Source organism: Sciurus carolinensis, chromosome 9 (genome assembly GCF_902686445.1).
Source record: "Sciurus carolinensis chromosome 9, mSciCar1.2, whole genome shotgun sequence".
Lineage (NCBI taxonomy): Eukaryota > Metazoa > Chordata > Mammalia > Rodentia > Sciuridae > Sciurus > Sciurus carolinensis.
Window position 1 is genome coordinate 79,621,139 of NC_062221.1, and position 8,982 is coordinate 79,630,120.

The 8,982-nt window shown below is 40.6% G+C and overlaps 1 non-coding gene across 1 annotated transcript; it reads left to right on the forward strand.

Moving 5' to 3' along the window:
• Positions 1-2,296: 2,296 nt before the first annotated feature.
• Positions 2,297-2,369, forward strand: Trnaa-ggc (transfer RNA alanine (anticodon GGC)). The gene has a single exon. It is a non-coding gene; the product is annotated as a tRNA-Ala (tRNA).
• Positions 2,370-8,982: the final 6,613 nt, after the last annotated feature.

Consider the following 8,982-nt stretch of genomic DNA (forward strand, 5'->3'; position numbering starts at 1 on the left):
GAGAGTAAAAAAGGTCCAACAAATGAGATATTTCTTTCCTCTGACTTCTCAGCTATTACTTTTTTTTGGTACTGGGGATTGAACTCAGGCTGCTTAACCACTGAACCACATCCGCAGCCCTTTTTTGTATTTTATTTAGATACAGGGTTCTCTGAGTTGCTTAGGTCTTCACTAGGTTTCTGAGGCTGAGTTTGAACTTGTGATCTTCCTGTCTCAGCCTCCCCAGCCTCTAGGATTACAGTTATGCATCACCGTGCCCAGTTCTGAACTTGGTTTGTTTGTTTGTTTGTTTTTTCAGTTGTCAATGGACTTTTATTTTGCTTATTTATATGTGGTGCTAAGAATCCAACCCAGTGCCTCACACATGCTAGGCAAGCACTCTACCACTGAGTTCCGACTCCAGTCCTCTGAAATTGTTTTTAACCATGGAGCCCTTCATGATGTTTGACCTCCTCCCCCTCTCCCTTTCAACTCCCAGCTCAATCATTTGGGCCATTGTAGATCCAATCTGATGCCATTGGCAAGTTGTGCTGACCTGGAACTCCTCAAAAACGGAGGACCAATGCCTGATGGGGAAACTCTGAGAGTCATCACTGATAAGCACCCTGATCTTGGACCGTGAAAATGTATAGCCACAGTTTGTAAACGTTATCTTTTTCTCACTTGTTCTTGCCCCTCTGTTTATCTACTGCAGACTGGGCTCCAAATCTGGGAGTTTTTTCTTTGTAACTGCTCATGAGATGGTAATTTGAGATTCTTGGCTCCCTTGTCTATTTGTTTTATTGGTGTGTGTGTGTGTGTGTGTGTGTGTGTGTGTGTGTTATGTTTGTAGTGGAGGTCCTTGGACTGCTCCCTTCAACTTTATGCCCACAGGCAAGGCGAGGTATAAATCCTTGGGAATAGCCTCTGTGTTTTGAACTTGAAGTAGCTGTTCCACTTGTATATCTTTAAGTATTTGGACATATTTGTATCAACTTTTGTGTTAACCAAAAAGAACAGCTTGCCAAGAGAAGCATGTGTTTTCTACTTAAGGGTTTCTAGAATGATATAACTCTCCAACTGAATGACAGGAGGCTAAGCTTTGCAAAGATTACAATTACCTACCATGCAATTACTGGATTATTTGGGAAAGCACACATGGCCACATTATGATTTTTGCAGGTCCTTGGTAATTTTACCTTTGTACACCCCTTCTTCTATAAGCAAGTATTGAACATTATAAATTATATTCATTTTTCCCTTTTGATTTCATAATGAATTAAAATGTTCATAAGCCTTTTTTATTGATCAGTACTATTTATACATTTTTCCTTGGTAAGATAAAAGATATTGCAACTGTTTCTAAATCAGCAATGTGTACAGTCAATAACCCAATAAACCTGAAGATATTACATCATCTGCAAGAGCAAATAACTCTGGATATTTATTTTTAAGTTGCAAATATAAAATTTAAAGACATTTCAACAATTTTCTTCCTGGGCTGTGGGCTCCTGGCCCTGCGCCTGCTCTGCCTGTTGGATGTGTACCTGGAACTGGGATGTGGCTAAGGTGAAGAACAGTGGTGAACGGGTCCCAGGACCCTTCCCATAATGCTCTACCACTGCAGTCTTCCATTTCCAATATCTAATAAATTAGCTGTTTTTCATATAAAACCTCTGTTACAGTTTGAATTAGAGGTGTCTCCCAAAAGTTCCTGTGTTAATACTGGAATGTTTGGAGGTAAAATATTTGGATTATGAGAACTGTAACATAATCAGTCTATCCTAATTTGAAGGGACTGGGTGGTAACTTTAAGCACGTGGGGCATGACTGAAAGAGGTGGGTCATTGGGAACATGCCTTGGAAGGATTCATCTTCCCTGGGGCCCCTTTCCCTTTCTTTCTTTGCTTCTTGTTCACTATGAATGGAACAGCGCTCCTCCATCATACCCTCCCATCACAATGTTCTGCCTCATTTGGTCCCAGAGCAATGGAGTTGATCCATCATGGACTGAAGCTTTGAAACTGTGAGCCAAAACAAACTTTTCCTCCTCCAAGTTGTCCTTGTCAGGTATTTTTGATCACAGCAACAAAAAACTGACTAATACAATGACATTTTTTGTTTATCAGCAGGAAGTAAATATGCTGCAATGGTTAGGAGCATGATTCCTGTAGCCATACAGGAATTCAGAGATGAATTCCAGCTCTGATAGTTACCAGTTATGTGACCTCAGCCTCTCTGAACCTCAGTTTCCTCAGCTATAGGAAAAGAGAAATAATGCACACCTCATAGTATCATAAGAGTTTATGAGGGGGCTGGGGATATAGCTCAGTTGGTAGAGTGCTTGCCTGGCAAGCACAAGGCCCTGGGTTCAATCCCCAGTACCGCCAAAAAAAAAAAAAAAAAAGAAAAAAAGAAAAGAGTTTATGGAGCTAATGAATATTAAATACCTTAGCCCAGTGCCTGGCACTTTGGGTGAGCATACACTAAATAACAACTATTAAAATGTGTTTATCATTTCTGTTCTGGGGCTTTGGTGCAACATGAATTTGGTCACTTGGTTCAAAATGTAACTAAATCTTGAGTAGCGATGTATCCCTGTAAGAGTCAGATGGTCCTATCAGAAAAGCTTACTTGTGCCTGGCCTGGTGGAGTACGTTTGTAATCGCAGCATTTTAGGAGGCTGAGGCAGGAGGACCACAAGTTCAATGCAAGCCTCAGCAAACTTAGCAAGGCTTTGAGCAAATTAATGAGACCCTGTCTCAAAATAAAATAAAATAAAAAAAAAATTAAAAGGGCTGGGACTGGGGTTGTGTCGCTATTGGTTCAATCCCTGGCTTAAAAAAAAAAAAAAATAGGAAAGTTCACTTGTTGTGACACATATCAACTGCTTTACAGACTCAACAGGTAGCTCCACATGCCAGTTTCTATTCTAGCTTGAGTTTTTAGATGCAACATGCTATATTCTCACTGTAGCTAAAGGCACCTAATTTAGATCCTCCAACTTTTCTTGGACCACTATCAAGTTTCCATCCTTCTGATTGCTCTCTCTCACTCCTTCCCACTTCTCAGTTGGCTTTTCCATTTTAGTTGCCACTCCCCCACAAATCTAAGTTTCTTCTTTCTTTCATTTTCCTAGTTCATTCCTGCATTCTTCACATATCCTAAAAAGTAACAGAAGCCTTTCTTTTACCTGGTGCGAGGTGCTACACACGCAATATCCCATTTAGTCTTCTAAATAATGCTGTACAGTTGTCTCCATGACCTTGCTTTTTGCGCATGAGGAAACTGTGCAAAACAGTTAAGCAAATTCCCCAAAATCAGACTGATGAGATATTATTTCTTGTACCACAGGTTTAGTATGCTTTTTCTATTAAATAGATCCATAAGCTCTTATCTGCAGTTTCCAAACCTAAAAAGAGCTCTAAACCTCACAAAATATTTTTTCTCAAAAAATATTTTTAGTTAAAAACCTGACCTGAACTGACATGTGGCTAGTTATAATGTTCATTTATTTCATTAGTGTGATCAGTAAAGTTAGGGCTTCGTAGTAATCTGCTTTTTCTACTATAATATGCTATTACTTAAAAGTTTAAAAAAGAAGCAAATGAGCCCCAGACCAGAGTATTCCCCTACAAGCTGAGCAGCACAGGTCTCTTGTGTCCTAGCAGTGACCCTGTAGAATAAGTGAAAACAAGCATGTTGAAATTCTGGACCACTACCCTGCAGCTCAGTCAAAGTGATATTCCATGTGGGCGGATACTGGACTTCCCATCCAGGTCCCAGCAGGGCTGATTCGAATTGGCTCTGCAGCAATTTCTCAGTAAGCAACCTTGGGCCTTAGTGAAGCAAAATAAATCTCCCAACTTGGCTATGGAGGAGAGAGAAGAATGAATCCTGTTGCTCACAAAGGGGCCTGCTACGACAGCTCCAGCAAAAGGCAAGAGCAAAGCAGGCAATGGAGTGTCCTTTCTCTAGGCTACCAAGATTTTTGAGTTATAAGATTATCAATTTGACAGCTCTTCAGGGACAATTCCTACCCTGCCCTTTAAAGTGCTGAGTTAGAAGTATGTGGGTGCCCAAAATGTAACAATATGAACTCAGGAGAAAGGGACATGTGGTACCCTGTGGACTGGAGTCTAGAATTGAAGGTACCTCACCCTGAAATTTCCCTCCTGTGCGTGGTGTGCTTCATTTCCTTCTTGCCAATGAGAGGAAGTTAAATCTCAGGCACAAATACAGCCTTTCCAGGTGTCTGAGATCTGGAACCCTGACAAGGTGGCATGGGAAGAGGCAAGGGGTCCATGGGTTTGTGTTTGTGAACCTTGAGAAGGCTCATATCTGTTAGGGAACTGTCAGAAGTGAATTCTGTGAAGTCCATGTGTATAGCATGCTCTGATGGTCCTGTCACATGCTGACCACGACCGTAAACCAGGAGAGTGCAGAACCTCAGCCAACGGAGAGAAAGGCAAGCTGCATTGGCCTTAAGTCTTTCGAAGCAACCTCCAACTTCAAATCTCAGCTCCCCATCCTTACTTGAGAAGTGACTGCAAATAGAACCTTGGTTTCTCCTTTCTTGAGTGGTGTCATTTCCATTTGGATCTTACTTTAGTGAAAGGATATGATTCATCCCTCACCAGAACAGGGGAAAAAACACTTTTAGGTATAGAGTTGAGTCTAATCTAGCACAGTCTTGGTCTTTGCAAAGAGTTCCAAGTACCTTGTCTTTAATTCCTGGGTTATGTCTCAGTTGGGGTGAGGAGGGTGGGAGAGGAGGCCACCATGAAAGGGGATAGCACTGAGCATGGGGCTTGCTTATGTATTAGATTCTCTTATCAGTTGGATGAAAAGGGATAAAGAATAGTTTTTCATTTTCACTATCTTGAGGCCCAGGGAGGCACTTGGATGTCATCAGAAGCAACTGCTATTGATAGACTAAAGAGTACTCAGAGCTGGAGAATTCTAGATCAGTAAAGATACCTGGACATCATCACATACTATCCCTCTCATTAAGGGATAAGAATACTGATGCCCAGAGAGGCTGAGAGATGCTCTTTAATGACTGAAGAAATGTGGATTAAGAAACTACAGAGTTTCCTTGTAGGACCAGAGACAACTTGGTGTCATCCAGTCTCTGGAACCACTAGCTACATCTATTTCTTCCTGATAAAAAAAGAAGAAAGTTCACTCAGATAAGCTTGTCTTTTCTTATATGTGGAAAAAGAAAAAAGAAGAGCTGGATGATGGTAAGCATTGGCAGGAATGGAGCACAAAAGACCCTCATGTACTATTGGTATGAACATAAATAGTGGAGGTATTCTGGAAAACAACCTGAATCTACCTAGTCAATTAATATTTAAAAACCTTATGATTCAACAATTAAAGTCTTCAATGTACTATTCCAGTGAAATGCTTACAATGATTCATAGGACATGATTCAAGAATGCTTGCTTATATTTCAGCTGGGTGCAGTGGCACACGCCTGTAATCCCAGCAGTTTGGGAAGACTGAGTCAGGAGGGTTGTGGGTTCAAAGCCAGCCACAGCAATTTAGCGAGGATCTAAGTAACTTATTGAGATCCTGCCTGTAGATAAAATATAAAAATGACTGGGGATGTAGCTCAATGGTTGAGTGCCTGTGGGTTCAATCACCAGTACCAAAAAAAAAAAAAAAAAAAAGAATGTTTATTTTAGCACTGTGGTGTCAGTGTGGTGTCAGGGAGCTGAGGCCAAACTGGCAGTCTTTGGGAATGGATAAAATTTGGTAAAGTCCATCTTGGAACAGCAATTAGAAGTAACAGATTAGATGAGTCCAAAGCAACATGCTTGGTCTTAAACTGGTATTCCAGGGGTAAAAACTAAGAAATAGAATGCAATATTTCATCAAATATAAACACCATCTATTGTACTATACACTATCATTTTATGTGCCACTAACACACACACACACACACACACACAACTCTGACAATAAATCTACGACATACCCCTGATTGTACGATGAATCCTGATTTCAGATTAAAATGTGAAAAAAAACGTTGTCTTAAAATCCATGGACACAGAATAATATCTATTGCAAGAATACATTCACACACGTTAAATAAATTACCCAATGAGTGTTTGGGTGGGAAGGCAATGGCATATGGTGATGAGAAGTAATAAGCCAACAAATGAAGGCATTTTGTATAAACCAAAGGTGATAAGAGTTAACTTGGAACAATTGTGGATAAAAATGTGAGAAGACAAATAATAATACCTGCTTCAGAATTTGTGGTGACAACTAATCAAGGGAACCCAGACACAGTCCTCAGCATTAAATAAGGTTTACAAGTTGTTTCTACTCTCTTTCTTCTTTGTATTTAAAGATGCTGCCAAGGGTGAGTGTTAGACGAAAAATTTCAGCATTCTGAGTACAGTGTACTTCTTTCAAATATGAGTAAGTCTGAGTTTACTTTGCATTCAAGTTCCAGAACACTGTTGATAAGTGTGGAAACAGCAAGCAGAGTTTTGCATGTCTGACACTAGAAATCCATTTGATTATTTGTTTATGGAAAGACTTAACAGCCAGTGATAGAGAAGGGCATCAGCGAGGACGCTGCTGCTGCTGCTGGCTGAAGCCAGTGTTTCACGGATGCCTGATCTCTAGGAGTTTTTTGAAGATGCAACACAAAAGCAATCCAATAAGCAAATAATGTAGAAGCAAAGACTCTGCCAGGGACCACCAGGAAATGTGTTAGCAGCCTGGGAAGGAGGTCGTGCGTTGTTGAGTCAGTAGCACGTTCAATCTGAAAACACATAGCATTATCTTGAAGGAGCATTGAGAACAACACTTCTTGAGTGCCTTGGGAAGGAAGAGTAAGGACTAATGATGTGCAATGAAAAGGTGATGGCTATCCTAACATCTTCACCTTAGAGTCCAGAGTAAGAGTTTATCTTAGGGACTCAATTAGACCACTAACGAATATGCTGAGCTATCTTCATTCCAGAATGAATCAAGGCTCCCAGACTTGAGGGGAAAAAATCAATCTTGGTGGTTAAAAGTCAGACAATAGTAAACATCTTCATCAAAATGGACAAGGCAAGAACCTCTGCAAACTTTCCAGAGACAGCCAGCCCCGTGACTATGTTGGCTACCATGAGAAGAGCTGCGGCCATCAGTGCCATTTTCTCCTGGTACCACTCTGAATTTTCTGCACTAATGGAGGTTTAAATACAATGAATTTCAACCCACAATGTCTACAATATATGCCATCATGAGGTATTAGAGAGGAAATGAGTGTGAGGTCTAGCTCTCTGTCCCAGTACAAGGGGACAGAGATTGAGGAAAGCAGCTCCAGAATCTCCAACTTTCTGGGTTTATCTTCCTTTTCTCTTTCCTTTCTCTCAAGTTTCATCCAAGTGGCTGTTTCCCATTGTGTAAGGATTCTCTGGGGACTCTAAAGTTCAAGAGCTCTATGATGTAATATGTGGGGCACAGAGGAAAAGAATCTTTCTGTCCATCTCTTGTATTCACAAAGCGTCGTTGGAAATGAGCAAGGAAAGCTGTTTTCCTTAAATTTATAGACCAAAGACACTTGGGGGAAATTAAACAGTGCAAGGATTTAAACCTAAATAATGACCGTTTCTTCCATTCTGAAGGGTTCTCATTGTGTTCCCCTGTGAGGACAGAGCTAGCCAGTTCTGAGTGGGCAGTCCAGCCTGTGGGCAGACTGCTTCTCTGGGGGCATCGTCGGGATCTATGAAAGGAGGGGCACAGCCGAGCAACTCACAGCTTACTCATTGGCCCTCAGTTTCCCAAACTCAGAGAATCTCAGCATGGGGAAGTTCCTCATAGATGACTTGGCGTCCCTGTCTAAAGTTTAAGTTTGACACCTAACCAACAGTTCCTATGCAGGGAAGGGATTCACAAAGGCAAAACAAAAAACAAAACAAAACAAAATTAAAATCCATCAAACAAACAACAATGAAAGTTTAAAAGTTTTTCTTCAAACTTTAAAAGATTAAAAGAAATTATCACTCCTTTACTTTAAACAAACTCCCTAGTGGATTATTGTGCCTCAAAATTCAGTTGATAGTTACTGAGAATGGGAGGCCTTGGTTGGCTGGTGATGACATCATTTCAAAAATACAGGGATGAGGGTCTTAGTGGTGACAAAACTGAAAACCCAAGATCTACATGGAGCCTCTCTTCATAGTTTTGAAAACTGAGATTCTCGGGGGTTGTGGCAAGTTATGCAGAACAATCAGGTGGATGTTTTAGAAGCTCCCAGAGCAATAAACTAACTTTCTGCCTCCAAGTTCAAATAAAGTCCCTGAATAAGTGAAGATTTTTTTTTCTCAGATTCAAGATTAAATTTGACTAGGTTGCATTCCATTTTTTCACAGTTATAGGATGCTGAGGATGGAACATGAACAGAAGCTAGCCTGTTTTCCCCAACTTTTCCTTAGAGACACAGTTGGCCCAAATCTTAAGAAAGGGCTGCAGACACCATGTGTGAGCTCATTTCCTCTTCCTTTTATAGGAATAGAGCAGACACCAGCTTCCAAACCTGAGATCCTGTTTGTCTCAACAGTCTGTTGCTAATGTCTTAAATGGTGCTTAGGACTTAGCACTTTCCTTTGCCAATGCTAAACAAGCAACTGAAGCGAGCTTCACATGAAATTCTGTGGGAATTGTGCTGTGTACAGGTCAACGACACGACCTCACAGAACTGAAAAGTTCATGAAAAACAAGCACTTTCAACATTAGGACATTTTCTATGTGCTTATAGTTATGTGTAGGGAGCGGGTTCTGATTGAACAGGGAAGTTAATCCAACGGAAGAATGGATTGCTGGATTTTGTTCTTTATCATCGTCCATATGGAAAATGATTTTGGTTCATTTAAATATACTGGATTCTCAGGGAAAGGAAAGCGTTCCATACAGGCACTACAAGGTTAACAGACATTAAATTAGGTAAAAAAGTTTTCCTAGAATTTTGTTAATGCTGAGCCTCAGGTGACT